A 22,030-nucleotide genomic window follows, 5' to 3' on the forward strand; every position below is an offset into this window, starting at 1 on the left:
ACTCCAGGAAGACACACAACCCAATTAAAAAATGACAAAGGACATAAACAGACACTTCTCCAAGGAGGATATACAGAGGACCCAGAGACATATGAAAGGATGCTCAGCATCACTACCCATCAAAAAGATGCAAATTAAAACCACAATGAGATACTGAATCACATTGGTCAGAATGTCCATCACAACCAAATTAACAAACAAGTGCTTGTGAGGTTGTGGAGAAAAGGGAACCCTAGTATACAGTTAGTAGGAATGCAGATTGGTGTAGCTGCTGTGGAAAACAGTATGGAATTTCCTCAGAAAACTAAAAATGGAACTGTCTTTTGATCCAGCAATTCCACTGCTGGGACTATACCCTAAGAACCCTGAAACACCAATCCAAAAGAACCTGTGCACCCCAATGTTCATAGCAGCACAATTTACAATAGCCAAGTGTTGGAAGCAACCTAAGTACCCATCAATAAATTAATGGATCAAAAACCATGGTACATTTACACAATGGAATACTATGCAGCAGAAAGAAAGAAGGAGCTCCTACCCTTTGTGACAGCATGGATGGAACTGGACAGCATTATGTTAAGTGAAATAAGCCAGGTGGTGAAAGACAAATACCATATGATCTCACCTATAAGTAGAACCTAATCAACAAAACAAACAATGAAGCAAAATATAACCAGAGACATTGAAATAAAGAGCAAACTGACAGTAACCAGATGGTGGGGGAGAGGGATAATGGGGGAAATTAGGGGAAGGGTCATCATATATAAAGGACACATGGACAAAGACAAAGGGGATAGGATCTAGGTTGGGAGGTGGGGATGGGTGGGGTAGGGGGGAATTTTTTGGAGAAAATGGAGACAACTGTACCTGAACAATAAAAAAATATAAAAGTATTTTTGCTGTCTGCTACATATGTACATATGTTCATCCATGTTGGCATTTGAGTATGTGGTAGTGTTTTGATGAAGGAGCAGAAGGAAATTCTGCAGGTATGTATGTTTGTGTCATTGAGACCATCACCATCAGAAGTTAAAGAACAATGCTAACTAAATTTTACTGAGGTCTAATGTTAACAGATACTGTGTTTGCATTTTGGAGAAACTTTTAGTATGTCTTTCAGGTTTTTACTGTGTACTTGGTTCAGGGCCTCATATAGGCATATATACATAACCTTAATTTTTAGGCATTGAGTTTAAGTATGAAATGTTGGATTTACACAGGAAAATATACAGTAATTCAGAGACTGCTAAAATGTGTAACTCTTGACTTAATGGAAAAGAGACCTAGAGTGAAGCACCATTCGTGCTGATAGCAAGAATGCCACAATGTCAGACCAGTTCTGAGGGATGCTGTCCACAGGTCGTCGTCTCCCCCCATAGAGAGAGATACATTACACAAGGGTTTAAGGTGCAAAGGGCAGTTTCTGCATTTGAAGTTATGAGATTGTTTCAGAGATTCTCCGGAGAATTGTAACAACTCAGATTGAAAAAATAGCTCCCCTGATTGCTTTTGCAAACACTTTAATTGTACTAACAATGTGATTGCACATGATGAACCTTTGGATCAGTGCACTCACTCTAGAGAGTCTTTTAAAATTGTCAAAGATTGGTTATTGTGTTTTGAGTCATCTTGCGATAAATATCTTAGGAACAGTAGTTCATTGACTTAGAGAATATTTAATCAGTGTTGGAATAAGCATTTAAGACACAGGAAATTAGACATAGACTGATTTACTGAGTGACTCTTGACAAGTTATTTTAACTTCTTTTTGCTTTACTTTGCCCATCTTTGATCTAGGTTAATATACCTACTTTCATGCGGTTCTTGAGAATTGTAAATTGGACAACATATATGACACACCCAGCACCATTTTCTGGTGCTTGGCAGTTGCTTAATAAATGGAAGTATCCTTTCTTTGCTTCTCCATGATTTTTAATTTCCTCTTATGCTATTGAAAATAGATATTTTTTAAATGCTTATAATTTTTTGCTTAAACCAAAAGCCAGGTGTTGTCCTTTACTTCGGTCTCCTCCTTAACACACTCACTCTAATTTGTCAGTGAATTAGAGACCTGCCAGTATTACCTTCAAGTGAACCTCACGCTTCCCACTTACTTTCCCCTCTACTGCTCAGTGTCTTCATAACTACACTCCTGGTATCTGCGCCATGATAACTGCACACCTGGATATCTGCCCTAGTCTATTAACTGATTTCTCTGTTTCTATTATCTTTCCCTTCAAGGGTAATCTTCTTAAAAAATAAAAAATCCCCCTGCTTGAACCCATCCAATTGGTTTCCCATAGTACCAGGTATAAAGTCCAGACTCTTTACTGTAGCTTTTGAGGCTTTTGGTGTTATGGACATGCCCCGTATCTCTGATTCTCACCTCTTACAACTAACTCTCCTTTACTCCCTAGGTTGTAGCCACATCCAGGTTTTTGCAGTTTTCCTCAAAAGCCACATTTTATTTTTCATCTGAAGGCCTTCTTTGCACTGGATACTTTTAGACACTCCCACTTCCCACTCATAAACATCACATGAGTATCTTTTTCTTTTAGTTCTAGTTTAAATGTCACTTCCACAGGGAGGGTTGCAGGGCACTTCCTTTGGTTTGTAAATGTGCCTTCTTCCATGTGTATTGTTGATTGGAGAGAATCACATCCACTCAGATGTTGGGAAGTCTCAGCAGCAGAAGCTTGGGTAGACATTGAAAAATGAGAAAAAACTGAAGGCCAGGGGGGCAAGAGAAGAAAGGAAGTCTGGGTACTAAATATTTAATAAAGTGGAAACATGACTGACACATTCCTTACTTTACATATCACTTGAAAACTGACATTTCATGACATATTTTTTGTTTGGATTAAGATAGAATTATCTTAGTTATCTTAATCACTAACTACCAATATAGGACTCTATAGCAGCATTCTGCAATAGAAATACAATGTAACCCCACATACGCTTTTTAAAGTTTTAACATAGCCACTTTGCACGTAAACAGAAACAGGGGAAAATACCATATTTTGCCACATATAATGCAAACTTTTTTGCCCAAACTTTTGAGGGAGACATATGGGTGCACATTATTTACACATGGGCATAATGATTACATATCATGGGTATAATAATGGGTTTAATAATCCTGTGTATAACGTGCACACAAAAACCTGGGTACATATTATAACTGGGAGCGCATTATACATAGCACGGTATCATTTTAATATGCTAATTGAAATAATTATTTGTTTAATCCAATATACCCCAAGTATAATCATTTCAGTGTATCACTAACATAAAAATTATTGATTTTAAAAGTAAGCCTTAGAAATCTGGTGAACTTTTTACACTTGTAGCATGTCTCAGTTTCATTCATCACCGTTCACGTGCTCAGCAGCCACATGTGCCCAGTGGCTTCTTTCTTGGTCACTTAGTCACTTGGTCACAGATCTAAAGCGAGTCAAATGAGGCCTGTACCACTCTTTCATGATCTAGGATAGTTTTTAATTTAATTTTGTGACAATCTAACTTTGAAAATTTTTAGATGAGATATATCAACTTTCTCTTTTCGAAGACTTTTTAATAAATTTATGCAAAATTGTATCTTCTCACATTTCTGAGAATGAGAGACCTGTCCATTCTTTCTTTTTCAAAAAATTTTTTTATATATTTATTTTTAGAAAGAGAGGAAAGGAGGGAAAAATAGAGGGCAAGAAAGCATGAATGTGAGAATCGGTTGCCTCTTGCATGTCCCCAGCTGGGGACCTGGCCTTCAACCCAGCCATGTGCCCTGACCAGAATTGAACCAGTGGCCTGTCCATTCGGAGGTTAGCACTCAGTCCACTCAACCATACTAACCAGGGCATCTTTCTTAAGTTTGAAGATAAATAGGGTTGATAGGGTTTAGTTTCCATCAGCCAGTGGATGGTGTTGCTAGACTTTCTGCTACTTGCAAGATTTAGTTGTGAGGCAGTTTGGATGGAAATGGCATATTACAAGTGATTCTCAGAGTTGAGTGGGCATCAGACTCACCCAAGAGCTACTAATCATGCAGGTGATTGTTCCACAGCCTGGAGATTTCAATTCAGTGGGTCAGAGTAGGACTCTTGCCAGGTGCAGTGCTGTGTCCCACGGAAGCTGTCACTGGAACAACCAACCCAACCTCAGGCACAATGCTTGTCTGGATCACCCTGAGCAACATCTCTCATTTCTTGATATGACTGGAGATGCAGCCACTGGAAACCACTGTTTCTGTTTGTTTGTTTCTGGTGGGGGTTGGAGGTGGAAAGAGGAGGCTACCTATCTATTCATCATGGCATTGTATTCCATTTGGAGAAAAGAGGAGTAAAGGAAACTTAAGGGGGAAGAAAGAGAACAAAACAATAAATTTCAGAACAAGAAATTGTTAAAGAAATGTCCCTGAGATCAGGGGACAATGCAAATACAATGACTTACATTATTGCTCTTTTGTTTGGTTGGTGGAGATTGGAGTTTAGGTCTGGACGAGACTTTCACTAAAGCAATAGTAGCTCTGTTGAATAATCAACCAAGAGCCTAATATTTCCCCACTGCGATGTATCTGTTTTTGTAGCCATTGTAATATCCACTGCATCCCAAACGTTAAAATTAGCTTTGAGGCTTACATGGAAATAAGTACACTAGTTAGATGACAGGGTGACACTTACACAGCTGCTGCGCCATATTGAATTTCTACAAAGCTTCAGTTGTGTGAATCAGGTCTCTGTCAATACTGAGTAAAATTAATGTTACATTTCTGATTGATGCAAAAATCATGATTAAACTAACCATGACTATAATAAACCAATAAGTCTGATTTTTTAAAAAAGGCTAAATTCATAAAAAATCAAGTGGAATTACTTTTTCCTCTTTATTTTCTGTGTAAGCTTTAATTTTCCTGTTACATAGTCTAATATTTACTGAGCATTTATTTTTGGCAGGGATTGCTTTAAATACTTTACCTGCATTAATTCATTTAGTCCTTCTAACAAACCAATGCCTCTATTATTGTAACACATGTTACGCAGCCAGTCAGGAGCAGGAATGGTATTCTGGAATTCTTACCTGCTGCATTTTATTCTCTTCTCTAAAACTCAGCTGCCTTAATTTGTTCTTTTAAGGCAGGATCCGCTCTTCCATGATCTCCTCCTAGTCCACAAATTTATATCCAGCTACACGTCCACTTGAGATTTTTGCCTAGAATTTTCCCATTTTGAACAATTCAGAACTCTTGCTTCCCTCCATGTCTCCCCAAAGCCACTCACTTTATCTGAAAGTATAATCCCTTTTCTTTTTCTTTAGATCTGCCCTTTAGTATCATTTTACATTAATTAGTCCTAGAAATTCTCAATATATTTAGAACTGTTCTTAATTATCAGGGCAGAATTATAACACCATTTGAGGAATTTTAAAAAAATGAAAATTAAGTTACCTCACAATTCAGCACACACATACTTTTTCCTTGTTGCATATTTTGCATATGTGTGTTTGTGGGCATGCCCCTGTTATATTTAGTCACATGAGTAATTTCTATTTGGATTTCTTCAAAGATTATTGAATTATCATGTTTTTCTTTTTATTGAGTTGTAGCTAATATTAACCATATGCTTGATGTTTTACATATGTAAAATATAATAAAATTGCCACCTAAAATAGAGTATTTCCAGTTCCCTAGGAAATACCACTGGGCTCCTACTCAGACATAGATCTAATTTGCTTGTTTTACCATGTTGCTGTATATATTAGTAGTTTGTTCCTCTTCTTCGGTCTGTAGTATGACATTGGATGAATAGATAACGATTAGTTTACCAAGTCTACTGTTGATGGACATTTGAGTTTCTCCCAGTTTGGGACTATTACAAATAAAGCTATCTTTAACAAATTTTAGTCTTTTGTTGGACCTGAGCCCTCAGTTGTGATGGGCATATTCCCAAAAGTGGAATTGCTGGGTCATGAAGGGTACACTTATGTTTAGGGAATATTTTCTTTTTTAAGGTTGAAAATCTATTTAAAATACTAGTAGAAATATTTCTATGTTATAAGTTGGTGAGAATATTATACTCATCACACAAAAAGGGAGAAAATAAATAATTAGGAAAGCGGTAACCTAGTTGAATCTAAAACTCTCTTTTGATTTATGGCAAAACTTAAGAAGTTCCTCCTGTCTTTGATAATTCTCTTTCTTTCTCTGTGCATTTATTGTAAATGGAACTGTGTAACTATCAGTTCACATACATACATACATTCCTAAACAGTTAGACTGTTATTATTAGTACCATTTTTACTGAGATATAGTTGACATTCAACTGTTTTTACTATTTTTGCTGTAAATACCGTTGCTTTTATTCTTCATGGATTTTGCTCATGCCATTATGTCTGCCCAGAATCATGTCCTCATTAGCCTCTTTATAGTCCCATTGCCCTTTGTGATCACTTCATATTTTCTAGTACTGAATACACACTGTCAACTGACAGGTAGGTATTTGGTTATGTTAATGAACTCAGTGAAACTATACCTATCCTGGTACTATGTTTAGTGTAGAACTCACAACCTAGTTCAGGTAAGCATAGCACACACGAACACCTCCCCACTGCCCATCCTCCCACCCAAATCTTGAGAGCTTTACAGTGTATCAGTGAGCATGATTTTGAAAACATAATTTTTATTTAAGTAAGCTCATGAGAGCAATATGTTTTAAAGAACTTAATCTATTACTGTAACTTATTATAATATAACTTACATAACTTCTGCTCATTTTAGGCCAAATGTTGTCTAAATGATTCAGATGGTTCCATTTTTTTAATTAAAACAATTTTTAAAAAAATTTTATTGTTATTCAATTATAGCTGTCTGCATTTTCCCCCCATCCCTCCACTCCACCCCATCCAAACCCACCTCCCCCCAGCAGAGAGAAAGAGGGAGCTTATACCCTTTGCAACAGCATGGATGGAACTGGAGAGCAGATGATTCTTTTATATCTTCTCTTATACTTCTGAACCAGGAAGTGAGCACAAAAAAAATTCTTCCACACAGGCATTCATGCATAGTCATTAAGCAGCTTTTATTTGTTAGGGTGTGTCAAGCAATAAATATTTTCTCTCTAGGACAGCCAAATTATAGCCATGGTTTGAGGCTTAATAATATCATTGAGATGCAGACCAGACAATGTTTCCATGGTTGCAATTCTTATTTATTGGAAGATAAAAGGGTGTAAAGTGAAAAGGGTAGGTGGGACGCTATAATGATGGCAGAGTCTGTGGAGCTTCCTGGCACTGATCGAACCATGTTAATGTTTATTTCAATGCTCTGGAGCACTCTACTCACTTGTTAAAACTCCCTCATGTAAAGGCATTTCCAGGCCTGGGGGTTGTCATGGAATGGGAAAGAAATGCAATTATTTATTTTTAAAGTGAGACAAAAATCAGATTTAAACATTTCAGATCTCTGTGTTCTTTTCCATGCTGTTACTTAAGTAATTTTACTTTGAAAAAAAGTTTTAGATTAATATTTAAAGGTATTTGCTATTACATAAGGAGTGAGACAATAATAATGTGATTATTTTAGGACACTTTTACAATTTACAGCATATCTCATACTGGCTATTTGCAGGTTTGTTTGGTTTTTTTAAATGCTTTCACTCTGGTTCTTTGTATCAGAATGAACCTTGCCTTCTGAAGACCAGTGAGTGGGCTGTGGTGTTGAGAACCTAAGAAGCCGGATATTAAAAATTAAGAATATTTTAGCCTCTAGTATAGTATGTGACACATAGTGAGCGCCTCTGTAAATATTTGTTTAATTAATGAGTATATTAATGAAATAAGCACATTTTTTGTTTGACTTAAAGGTTTGACTTAAAATAAGAGCAGGCTTATTTTGAGAAAAATGTAGAAAATAAATAAAATTTATGTAATGCTTATATAAATGTATGGTATAGCATATAAAATACCTTATACTTTACTAATTTTAATGAACTCTGAAGACTTGTGTAGCGTTTCAAGCCAGCAGTTCTTTTCTTGTATGTCCTCTGGAGGAGCTGTTGAACATGTGTGAATCGTACACAGCAACACCAACAGCAGAAATCCACAAACAGCACCGATGCCAGCGTCAGCACAACAAATAAAACATCACTTTATAGGCACGCAGTGGAATATTCTCTTGTATTAGGGATGAAAGAGCTAGAGGTATCCCCTCAACACGGTTGGAATCTTAGAAACATAAAATTGCATGAAAGAAGTATATCAGAGGAGGATGTATTGAGTATGATTATTTTTATAGAATTTCAAAAATTGAAAATCTAAATACCTTTTTACATAATACATGAACACTAATTTTTTTGCATTAGAGCTAAAATACTCATTTATTTTAAATTTATCACAGTGTGGTGAGAACTGTGTATTAGCAACTGTTTTATTCAATTACAGTTTACATTTAATATTATTCTATATTAATTTCAGGTGTACAGCATAGTGGTTAGACAATCATATACTTTATACAAAGTGACCATGAATATTAATTTTATTAATTACATTCTGTAAAAGGGAGAGTGGGAATTACGATCAAAATCTCACATTAATGCTTAATTATTTTGGCATTTACCTGGCAGGTGGCAATATGATTGGAGAGAGGCACAGATGGGCTCTCACAGACTGTCGGTGTCCTCTGTTTTCACCCGAGTAATGCTGCTCAGTGTTTCACTTATCGTTAATAGTTAACCTGTACCTGCTTCCTTTTCTGGAATATTTCACAATTAAAAGTCAAATAAACTGTCCTTCAGTGATAGTATTGATAGTATGTTAAGAATATCTTTGTATTTGTGGAGCTTTTTGCTAAAGGTGGACATTAATTCAGTAATTGCAATTACTCTATGCTCATTAAATGAGAAGTATGTGGTACCATAGTACTGCATCAGGTGATACGATGAAATCAGTGATAATGTACAGACTTTTACACTATATATGTATTCATGTTTTCTACAATATTTATCCACTTTTGCATTACAGTTACCAATCTAATCTTAAAACTACCACGTGCTCCTATCATGCTTAACTCCTTTGTGGTTTTTTAATGACTCATCACCTGAGTTTAACACTGTCACACTGGTGAAACCCTGTTAGATGATGAGTTCACTGCTGGTGATCTTGGATAGTGCAGCAAAATCCAATTACTATTATGCCTTCTAAATGATTACCTTCTATTTCTATACTTACCCCATTGTGGACTTGTAACAAACAATTCATGAACTGACTTGGGTCACAAACCACAGGTTGATGTGTGCATCTGGAAGCATATATTGGAATATTTATAGCAGCACTTTTTGTAAAGCAAAGATTGGAAACACCTCAGAATGTCTATCAGTAGAATAATGGATAAATGCATTGTGATGTGTTCACATGATGATTTACTACAAGGCAGAGAAAGTAAATAAATCACTCCACTATCCATCAACATAGATAAATCTCATAAACACAATGTTCAATAAAAAAATCAAGTCAAAGAAGAATCCATCATGGTTAATATTTTCATTTATATAAAGACCCAAACAGAAACAACTAAATGGTACTTCCATATCATCAATTCATAGATAGGTGGTAGGACTCAAAGAAATGTAAGAAATTGTTAACATAGGATAGTAATTTTTTTATCCTCATGCAATGACATTCTTATGGATTTTAGAGAGAACGGAAGGGATGGAGAGAGGGCAAGAAACATCGATGTGAGAGAGAAACATCCATCAGTTGCCTTGACTGGGACCGAAACACAATCTAGGCATGTGCCCTGACCAGGAATCAAACCTGAAACCCTTTGGTCCACAGGCCAATGCTCCAACTGAGCCATACCAGTCAGGGTGCATAAGGTAGTAATTTACTCCCAGAGTGGGGATTCAATCAGGGAAAAGTACCCAGGCCTTTCATTTCATTACTATTATTAAACTGAACAGATACTAAATTTTATTACATATATATATAAATATCTATATTTATGTATAGATAAATCAGAGTTTTTGTAATAACATTGCTAAAGTTATGAATATGCATTATTTTAAAAATAGTTCTTTTCTGAAAGACCTATAAAATGATATGAGTAGGAATATATATACTTGGTTCAATTCCAAATAGAAAAATGATAAACAAAATAAAGTTCAAAAATTAATACCCATAAATATTTTAAGGCCTATGGAGGCCAGGAGTCATTATTGATACTGAGTTTCAATGAAGAGATTTGATCATGACAATCTAAAAACCTTGTTCTTAAAGTGTTTTGGGATAAAAAAAAATGTAATAAAGTGGTCACATTCATTAGTTGGCCAGACCCATTGTAGAACAAATGCTCAGGTCACTGTGCCAGAAAAGCGTGACAGAGAGCAGGCACGACAGATCTCAGGCTCAGCTGCTCAGTAACCTCATGATTGAAATCAAATTACCAAATTGCTTTATCCAGTTTTCTAGTAACTCAAATGTAAATAATAATAGTATTAAAAACAGTTCAGAATTTTTGCAGAAGCTATATGAGAAAAAATATTGAAAGTCTAATGTTATACATTAGTAGACAAAATTATTTATCTTAGCCTCAATCTAATGAAGAATTCTATGAAATTAGAATTTTGCAAGTTTGCTTTTCATGACAGCATGTGGTATAAGTTATGTAGTGTGATATTTTTCACCTGTGTTGTGAACATCCATTAATCTTTCTCTGTGGTTGTGATAAATTAAATAAAGTATAATTTATTTTATATATACCACTTGACAAAATAAATTTTTAGAAAGCATCCCCCTCTTAAATCCCCCCCCCAAAGTTAGAAACTGTAAACATAAATGAGTAAGGATGACTTCCACACTGAATGCATTTGAATTCCTACAATTATAATAATTAAAACACTATAAAACTGACTTAAGAAAAGAAGACTATAGCAATGGAACAATATAAAAGCTCTGAAAAATATGAATATTTATAAATTTATAAGTACTTGATTATATGACATAAATTGAATGTATGGTTATAATATGTTAGTATCATATAATACATCTATGGATAAACTATTCAAAAAGTACTGTTGGCTGGATGCCATTGGGAATGAAGAATTATGAGTGAAATACAAACAATAAAAAACACAAAAAAGAACAAATATTTATCTAACCTGAAGATAAGGAAAACTTCATAAATATAAAACAATATAAGAAACTATAAGAGAAAGTAATGATAGATTTGTAGAAAATAAATATTGTAGTAAAGACTATAGAAAAACATAACAAAAATCAAATAACACCTATGGACATTATTTTTTCATAATTACCACAGACTTAAGTTTAAATTCCTAACATAAAAAGAACTCCATAAATTATTTTAAAAATTCTCAAACTTCAATAAAAATGACAAACTTAAACACCATAAGTTTATAAACTCTCAGCTTTCTGGTTTATTAGTTAGGATGAAAAGTATGTTGCTAGAACTAAATGGCCCCAAAGAATTGCTTAGATAAGATAGATGTCTCTGGTGTGGGTTGAATGTTATTTATATTTCACATGGTCACTTGGGGACTGAGGAAAATTTCTATCTTACTGCTTTGCTATCTCCTAGGGCAGCGTTGGGAATGTTCTCTTGTAAAGGGCCAGATAGTAAATATTGTAGCATTTAGGGGCTCTATGGTTGTCTGTTTCAATAACTCAGCTCTGCAGTTGTTGGGTGAAAGTAGCCATATACAACACATGAACAAATAGGTACAGATATGTCCAATAAAACTTTATTTACAAAAGCAGGCAACTCCATAGTTTTTGATGCTTGCCCTAGAGCATTCTTCTGCCTTGCCTCCTGGATGCTAAATCCCAGGCACATTTGCATTCCAGACAGCAGGAAGGAGAGAGGAGAGGATTTCATGCACTATGTCCTAAAGCCTACACACATAAGTAGCGAGCCTCACTTTTAATTACATTCCATTAGTGAAAACTTAGCCATGTGGCTATATCCAGATGTGGGCTGTCTGGGAAATGTGGTCTCTAATTCCAAAGTGCCCAGATACAAATCTTGCTGTGGGACTACTAATTGTCTCTGCCAAACTGGTAATCAAATAAACTTAGAATTATTTTACAATAAATGATATAATAATATTAAAGAACAAAAATGATACTTAGTGTTGTCATTATACCATTATTTGTTGTAGCAGTAATATTTACAGTAATAATCATTGCATTCTGAACATGTGTCCAACATCCTAAAAATACTCAAAAGAAGGATACATTTATTGTCAAGACTTTCCAAATGAGTATATGAGTTTTGAAACATTCAAGGACTAAAGTCTGCAATTAGTGTTTGAGTCATGATTCCACTCCAGGCACTCCTGTTCCAAAGCCTGTGTTCTTTACTGGAGAATAATGCAAAATAACCACTTTTATGGAGAGTGCAAAAAACAATGTGCATCAAGATGGCGACATGGGTAGACATGGCTTGCCTCTTCTCATAACCACACCACAATTACAACTAAAATATAGAACAATCATCACTCAGTAATGTCAGAAATTGAGTTGAATGGAAATCTGACAACTACTGAATTGAAGAAACCACATCCACCAGACTGGTAGAAGGGGCATGGATATGGATCAGACCAGCCCCACATCCATGTTGATGAAAATTTGGGAGGGATATCTCAGGAGCAAGGAGTCCCAGACCCACACCAGGCCCCCCAACCCAGGGTTCCAGTGACAGGAAAAAGTCCCCAAAACTTCTGGCTGTAAAAACCAGCAGAGATGGAGTCAGTGGAGGAGACTACTAGAGTCCTAAGCAGTTCCTCTTGGGGAACCCACACATGGACTCACTTACTCAGACTCACTCCTACTGAGCTTCAGCACTGGGGTGGCAGCTTGAAGGGCACCAGTGGTACATAGGGAGAGACTGAAGTATCTGGCATCAGGTGAGCAGAGGCCAGTGTCCCTTTGCTGAGCCCTCCCCACACAGAGCCAGTAGGCTGGTGCCGTATTTGAGATTCTATCAACCTGGCTAAAACTGTGTGACTCACCTTGGAGATCCCCAGAGGCTCTACTCACCCAACTTGTGGGCCCACCCAAGCTTCATTTCAATAAAAATGGCTGATCTGGGCTCCTAAATCCTATCAAACAAGCAACAGCTGGCTTCAGTGAGCCCTAGCACCAGCCAGATTAGTCACAGCTTGGCTTCACCTGGGAATCTCCATGACCAGCACAAGTAGCAGCCATCTCAGATTGCTTTATAGCTCAGACAGGGTGGCCCTGGGCAAAACACAGGGTGGGGGCTGACCTTGGCCTGAACCACCCAGGAAACCCCAGGGCTGATATACTCGGTTACAGCTATAAACCACGTTGGAGTACCACCACCCTGCCCCTGCATAGCTGATCCTCCATGAAGGGCATAGGTTGGTGGTCAGTGGTCACAGCCAGTCCGTGCAGCTGACTGGCCTGGGTAAATCCTTCCCATTGGTCTGTTAACGGCCACCAAGAGTCAACTGTGAGAGGAGGGTGTATTCAGCCTACACAAAGGGTGCACCTCAAGTACCCAACTTGGGTGATAAGGGAGGCTGTGCTACTGGACCCTGTAGGACACCTACTACATTAGGCCACACTACCAAGACATGGAGTCAAAGCAGCTCTACATAATGCATAGAAACAAACACAGGGAAGCTGTCAAAATAAGGAGACAAAGAAATATGGCCCAAATGAAGAAACAGATCAAAATTCCAGAAAAAGAACTAAACAGAATAATGGACAATCTATCACACAGGTGGTAAACACAGGGCCTGTGGTCTGAATCCATCCCTCCACCTTGTTTTATCTGGCCTGGTACCTTGTTTCTACTGGGTGGCAGAGCCAAATGTTCACTTAACTGTTAAGGAGTAGTTACATTTACACAGTCCTAAAATTCATTTGGCCCTTTGAAGGCAACTATGAAGTGGATGTGGCCCCCAGTGAAAATGAGTTTGACATCCCTGATTTAACATATGCAGAGTTCAAAACTCTGTTTATAAGGATGCTCAAGGGACTTAAGGAAGATCTCAGCAGCATAAAAAAGACCCAGTCAGAAACAAAGGATACACTAATTGAAATAAAGAACAATTTACAGGGAAACAGTAGAATGGATGAAGCCAAGAATCAAATCAATGATTTGGAATATAAGGAAACAAACAAAAAAAACAACCATGCAGAACAATAAGAAGAAAAAGATTCCAAAAATATGAGGATAATATAAACAGCCTGTGGGACAACTTTAAGAAGTCTAACATTCACCTCATGGGGTGCCAGAAGCAGAAGAGAAAGAGCAAGAAATTGGAAATCTATCTGAAAAAATAGTGATAGAAAGCTTCCCTGATTTGGTGAAGGAAATAGACATGCAAGTCCAGGATGTGCAGATAGTCCCAATTATGATGGATGCAAAGAGGCCAACTGTAAGACACATTATTATTAAAAGGCCAAAGTTTAAAGAGTCTTTTTTATTATTATTTTTTTACCTTACTAATTAAAAAATTTTTAAATTTTATTGTTACTCAATTACAGTTGTATGCCTTTTCTCCCCATCCCCCCACCCCACCCCAGCTGAACCCACCTCACTCCTCCGCCTCCACCCTCCCCCTTGATTTTGCCCATGTGTCCTTTATAGTAGTTTCTGTAATCCCCTCTCCTCACTGTCCCCTCCCCACTCTCCCCTGGCTATTGTTAGATTGTTCTTAACTTCGTTGTCTCTGGTTATATTTTATTTGCTTTTTTCTTCTGTTGATTATAAAAGCAAAAGAAAAGAAGTTACCTGAAGGTTGCCAGATGAAAGAGGAGAGGTGGAGAGTGGATGAAGAGGTGAGGGGCTTAAGAAGTACAAATAGGTAGTTACAAAATAGCCATAGAGATGTAAAGTACAGTGTAGGAAATGGAATAGCCAAAGAATTTACACACGTGACCCATGGACATAGTAATGGTGGGGGGGATTGCCTGAGGGGGTAGGGTGTGCTTGGTGGAGGGGGGCAAATAGGGAAATATCAGGACAATGGTAATAGCATAGTCAATAAAATATAATTTTAAAAATCTATAAGGAAATTTATACTATCTGACCTAATGATTCCACTTCTGGGATTATTTTTCTCTTTTAGCATAATTAATGATGTATTCAATCATTACAGTTTGTATTTGAGCTGTTAAAAGAATGTTTCCCAATAATGATACAGGATAATATACAGGGCATAATATAGTGTCAAAATAAGATAAAAAGTATGAAAAATCTCCAAATAGAGAATAACCTATATATAGTAGATATTTATATACATGAATGTATAATATAGATATGTAAACACATATATATGTGTATATAGGGGCAGGCAAAAGTAGGTTTACAGTTGTTTATATGGAAAAAGACATGCAGATTATGGTTATTAAAATTAGCTTTATTAACTCAAAAGAGTGTCATAATCTTACCTGAATTCAACATTTTATTGACTAATTTATTTAAACATTTTAAATTATCCATTTCTTAAAATTCTGTATGCTCTCTTTGTTTTGCCAGCACTGTAGTAAAGAAATAAGATTTTAGTTTCTTAAGAAGGATGTCATACTTTAGAAAGTCAAATCTTCCTCAAGATGGAGTTTCTGAGTTCAGCTCAGTTTACCCTCTAGTTCAATGACTTGCTGCTACAACTTTGTCTCTTTTCTAGTTTGTAAGTGAGCCTCAGCACATAACTTATCAGAAGTCAAGCTCCTTTTCTATTATTGGGCTTATGCAAACCCTCAAAAGCTAATTATGTGAATGCAGACTATTTATAATAGGTATTACTGAAGATAAATGTCATCAGTTATATGAGATTGAGTACTTCAAATTCATTTACTCTAAAACTATACTATGAAAACCTGAGTTTATTTCAAAAATGTTAAAGTAAAATGGAATATGCTAAAAGTTTCTTTATGCATGTTTCATTTTTGAGTAATAGCCAATGCTTATATTGTATACTTAGGTTAAATTCTTTCCATCCATTATTATTGTTATTAATAAGGAAATTCATGACCTGTGAAGGTTTCTGAGCATATGATGTATTATTAGAAAAATAATTTAGAATTACAGGGCTTGTTACAGGAAGGAGAGGAAGAGGAATCCAGTATAGCTTATGTCTGCCAAAAATATTAATATTGCTTTTGCACAGGCTGCATTGAATGTTACTCAATGACTGACAGTTGAAATAAAATAATCTTGGAGGCAAGGAAGTCCCAGTGTGATCATGCAGCTTCTCTTCCTAATTTTACAGAAAACTGGCCAGGTATCATTATTCCTGGCTTTCTGTTTCCATAGCAGTTTTTCAACATATTTATTGGACTTTATATTATCCTGAAGGATATGCCCATAGGTTTGCTTTCTACTTGATTGAGGAATTCTTGAAGGCACACTTGATTATCATTCATTGACAAAAACCACATGATCATAACAATAGATGCAGAAAAAGCATTTGATAAGGTACAGCACCCATTTATGACAAAAACACTCAGCAAAGTGGTCATTGAAGATGCATATATCAACATAATAAAGGCCATATATGACAAACCTACAGCCAACATCATACTCAACGGGCGAAAACTAAAAGTTTTCCCCCTAAAATCAGGCACAAGACAAGGCTGTTCACTTTCACCACTTCTATTCAACACAGTATTGGAAGTTGTAGCCATAGCGATTAGATAAGAACAAGAAATAAAAGACATCCAAATTGGAAAGGAGAAAGTCAAGCTGTCACTGTTTGCAAATGACATGATAGTGGACTTAAAAAACCCTACAGACTCCACCAAAAAATTACTCAACCTAATAAATGAATTTGGAAAAACAATGGGATACAAAGTCAACATTCAGAAATCAAAGCCATTTTGTATACCAAAAATGAAATATCAGAAACAGAAATTAGGGGAAAAATCCCATTTGCTATAGCAACAAAAAAAAAAAGAAAAAGAAAAAAACACTTAGCAATAAACTTAACCAAGGAGATAAAAAGCTTATGCTCAGAAAACTACACAACACTGAAGAAAGAAATTAAGAAAGACACAAACAAATGGAAGCATGTACTGTGTTCATGGATTGGAAGAATTAACATCATTAAAATGTTCATATGACTCAAAGCAATCTATAGACTCAACACATTTCCTATCAAAATAGCAATGACTTATTTCACATATATAGAACAAATATTTCAAAAATGTATATGGAACCATAAATGACTCTGAATAGCCTCAGTGATTTTGAGAAAGAGGAACAAAGTAGGAGGGATCACAATACCTGATATCAAACAATATTAAAAGGCCACTGTAATCAAAACAGTCTGTAACTGGTATAAGAACAGACACATAGATCAATGGAACATAATGGAGAGCCCAGAAATAAACCCAGGTCTCTACAATCAATGTTCAACAAAGGAGGCAGAAGCATAACATACAGTAAAAATAGCCTCTTTAACAAATGCGGTTGCGAGATCAGCACAAGTTCATGCAAAAAAATGAAACTCGACCACCAACTTACACCATACACCAAAATAAACTCAAGATGGATGAAACACTTAAATATAAGTCATGACACCATAAAAGTCCTAGAGGAGAGCATAGGCAGAAAAATTTCAGATATCCCACGCAGCAATATTTTCACCAATAAATCCCCTAGGGGCAAGGGATATAAAGGAAAGAATAAACAAATGGGACTACATCAAAATAAACAGTTTCTGCATGGCCAAAGAAAACATCAACAAAATGAAAAGGGAACCAACTGTATGGGAAAACATATTTGCCAATGATAACTTGGACATGGGTTTGATCTCTAAAATATATAAAGAACTCACATGACTCCACACCAGAAATAATTGCAGTCCAATTAAAAAATGGGTAAAATATCTGAACAGACACTTCTCCAAGGAGGACATACAGAAGGTCCATAGACACATGAAAAAGTGCTCAGCATCACTAGCCATCAGAGAGATGCAAATTAAAACCACAATTAGATAGCACCTCACACTGGTCAGAATGGCCATCATTAACAAATCAACAAACAAGTGCTGGTAAGTTTGTGTAGAAAAGGGACCCTAGTATACTGTTAGTGGGAATGCAGACTGTTGCAGCCACAGTGGAAAACAGTATGGAATTTCCTCAGAAAACTAAAAATGGAACTGCGTTTTGATCCAGTGATCCCACTGCTAGGATTACATCCTAAGAATCCACCAATTCAAAATAACCTATGTACCACAATATTCATAGCAGCACTATTTACAATGGCAAAGTGCTGCAAAGAGCCTAACTACCCATCAGTAAATGAGTCAATGAAAAAACTGTGATATGTTTACACAATGGAATACTATGCAGCAGAAAGAAAGAAGGAGCTCCTACCCTTAGTCACAGCACGGATGGAACTGGAGAGCATTATGCTAAGTGAAATAAGCCAGGCAGTGAAAGACAAATACCATATGATCTTACCTACAAGGGGATTACCTAATCGACAAAATATACAAATGAGCAAAATAGAACCAGAGACTTGGAAATAAAGTACAAACTGACAGTTACCAGAGTGGGAGGGGGAGGTGCATAACGGGAAAGAAGGGGAAGGGGCAAGCAGGGAATAGGGGAAAAGGTGGGAAAACTGTAATTAAACAACAATAAATAAAAAAATAATTTAAAGAAATTTTACCACAGTGCCTAATCTTATTAGCCTTCTTCAACAGATATGTTTAGAATACATTAATGAGGAAATGAAGATTATATAAGTTAAATTTTAAGGTAGTAAATGATTGTTCATCATCACCCATCAGGGTAGCAACAATGCCAGGCCACTTCAACTTGAGCTCTCTATTTCCTTTATTAGGCTGTTCTGATATCTACAACCAGACACCTTATTCCAGGACAGTAAGTTGTGGCTGTATTCCTTGATGGAAGCAGAATAGCTCAGGAGCTAACATTGATTTGGGCCTCATGGAACTGGGTCCTTGATCTGCCCCAATCCTGGGTAAGTAATTTCATATTTCTTATCTCAATGTTTTATGTTTTATTTTGCAAAATGAGGAAAATAATATATATCACCATAGGATGGTACTGGGGATGAGGAAGTATAAAATGTTTAGTACATTTTCTAGTACAGCCTAAGAAGTCTACCTGTGCACCCTCTTGTTATCCAATCTCATCAGCCTACCTGCTGCTTTGGTGTTGTGCTTTCCACAGAAGCCATTTTCTCCCCAGTTATTTGCTTAGCTCTCTTCATAAATGGTGAATTCTTAGAGAGGCCTTCTCTAATCAACTTATCAAAAATAGCCCTAGCCCGGGCAGGGTGCTCAATTGGTTAGAGCATCTGCCCCACACACCAAAGTTGTGGGTTCAGTCCCCAATCAGGGCACATACAAGAATCAACCCATTAATGCATGAGTAAGTAGAACAACAAATCAATACCCCCCTCTTTCTCTCTCTCCCTTTCTTTCCCTCCCTGTCTTTCATACACACAAAAAGTCCTAATCATGCTATTATCTCATCTTTCATTTCTGTTCCTTGTACTTAGCAGTCCCTGACATTTCAATATATATTTTGACAGTGTCTCTTGTGCTCACAAGAATGAGGTCCATAAAGGCAGGGGCTTTGTCTTCTTTATTAACTTATTTATCCCCAGTGCTTAGGAGAGTACCTGGTCTATGGCATCATTGAACACCTTTTTTTTTGACTGAATGAAAAGGATTGTATAAGAAAATGGTGCTATGAAGAATCATATTATCTAGAAAACTCCTAATATACACAATTTATTATAAATGCAAGCATTTTGGAGGGAATAACATAACAATGTCAATTAGATATGAAAAATGAGATGTAGGTCTTGACTTCCTCCCTCCCCATTGCTCTCACACCCATTGTCTTTGGGCAAATAAAATGTTCCTGAAATGCATTTTTTTCCCATCAAAACCAAACAAATAACCTGTCTTTCAAATTAGGTAGATCAACCCTCAAAGCTATAAAATAGTAACTAGAAGTTTTTGGAAGATTCAGTATCTAAAAAATGATCATCAGATTAGCATACTCTTTGAGAACCCAAAATGTAGTTTTTGAGAACATAAAATTTATGAACTTTTTAAGCCTAAGTGTTATATTTCATAAAGCTCTTCCATCTGTCTCTATTTAGAGATATTTCATCTATTATTAGGTAATCACATTGCTTCTAAATGGATAGGAAGTGATTAATATTTTAAAAATATTTCATATAATGTTGGTATTTTTGGTTACACACATTTTCAACAACGACAATCATTGTGATGAGTAATGTTCAGGTAATTTATGCTCCAGAGAACAATTAAATCAATTGCTATAACCTGGTGTTTCCTGTTATACATGAACATGGAGAACTATAATTTTCTAGATAATTCAAGTTAAAGTATAGCAAAATGAAGTGTGCAAGTAATTAAAGAAAATGTTCTACTAACATTTACCCTGACAAATTATTTCAGTTCTATATTTGATTTTGTAGAAACATCCACAATGTCACTAAATTAGTGAAATAATTGCAAAAACATATAGAAGTGGTAATTTCCTCTATATTTTCCAATAGGGTGTTAAAAAGATTTTTAAAAATAACCATAATGTACTGTTAATACAATTTCTTCTAGAAGTTACTTTTGCAACTTTTAAAATATTAGCAGTTGCAATGATTGCATGATTTCTGTATGAAGACTCATTTAATATAATCTCCTTCAAAAAACTGTCTTGGCCTTAAGACAGAAGAGAGATTAGTGCCTACCATAAGGATACACTTTTGGCCTGTCCCTATGCCTATAAGGTAAATCTTTCTAGGACCATTATTTAAATGAAGAAATGGAAGTTGTTCAGAATGAGACAACAAGTAGCAGTGTCAGAATTAAAACCTGGGTCTCTGTGACTCTGAAGCCGTTATGTGACTAACTGGAGGAGAGAGGCAATATCTGAGAGAGGTGGAACTTTCATGGAGCCTGACATGTTGCACTGAATCTAATAGGTGGATCTTCTGCTTTGTGCTGCAGAGAACAACTCTGAAAAGCACGTGGAAAATCTGGGTTCATGGGGTGGTGGTGGTGAGGTTGATGGCTGCTCAGTTCTTGCTCAGCAAAGGGATATTTTCTCAGACGAACATTGCTGAAGGATAGGAGAGAGTCCTTTCGGCAGGTGAGACAGCAGGACCTAAATCTGATTTACTGGGAAGAGTTGTTGGAAAGAACAGCTATAGTTGAAATTCATTTGGTGTTTAAGTGAGGTGTGAGATAAAGAGGTGAGCCTGAGGTACTGGGCCCTAAGCAGCTTTAAGGGGGGCCTGGCGTCATCAACAAGCTGGATTTAGGAGCCTCAGGACAGGATGACTGATTAAGTGATAGAGGAGTGACCATAGGAAGGCAGAGTTAGGTGAAATTTCTATGAAAATAAAAACTTGCTATTGCTGCTACAGAAATTAGGTTCTCCTTCCTGAGGAGTTTTCAAAATGGGATCATGATAAATGCAGTATATAAAATGAAAGACAAGTTATTCTTTAAAAATACATACACACATGTATACATACAAATGTATATATACATACAAATGTGTGTATACATGCATGTATATGTATATATTGCTAGGAATGAAATCATGGCCATTTGCAGCAGAGAAAAAATTAGACAATGGTACTAATTTTAAGGAAAACCTATAAGGAGCTGTTATTCTTTAAGACTAGCCTGCACACTGGGAGGTAGTTAGTATTCGAAATATAAAATAATAGTAGCAGCTTTTATGTATGTCCCTGAATTAATGTATATACAGGTAAACAAGATAAGGTTAAAGACAAAGTCTTGGACTAAGAATGGGAGGAAAATGTAAAACCTGCCTAAGGAGTTGAGGAAGGAAGAGAATAATCAGGAGTAAGAAGACCACAATTTGTTTATCTTTAATGAGCTGACCATTATCTACTTATTGAAGAGAAACAGTTGTCAAATGAGGGAAACCTTGAGAACAAAGAGACAGACTGATTTGCAAAGGCTTCCTTTTCCCAGTGGAAGCAGGGATGGAATAGCCATGATTTCTA

The 22,030-nt window shown here is 36.2% G+C and overlaps 1 protein-coding gene across 4 annotated transcripts in view; it reads left to right on the forward strand.

Annotated features, from left to right (window-relative positions):
• The window catches only part of HNF4G (hepatocyte nuclear factor 4 gamma), a 116,443-nt gene that overhangs the window by 17,621 nt on the left and 76,792 nt on the right, over window positions 1-22,030 (forward strand). For all 4 annotated transcript variants that reach the window (XM_045186175.3, XM_045186174.3, XM_045186172.3 and 1 more), the window contains exon 2: window positions 18,833-18,973. The gene's annotated coding sequence lies outside the window, so the exon portion shown is untranslated. The remainder of the gene's footprint in view (window positions 1-18,832; window positions 18,974-22,030) is intronic.

The sequence above is a fragment of the Desmodus rotundus genome, chromosome 8 (genome assembly GCF_022682495.2).
Source record: "Desmodus rotundus isolate HL8 chromosome 8, HLdesRot8A.1, whole genome shotgun sequence".
Classification (NCBI taxonomy): Eukaryota; Metazoa; Chordata; class Mammalia; order Chiroptera; family Phyllostomidae; genus Desmodus; species Desmodus rotundus.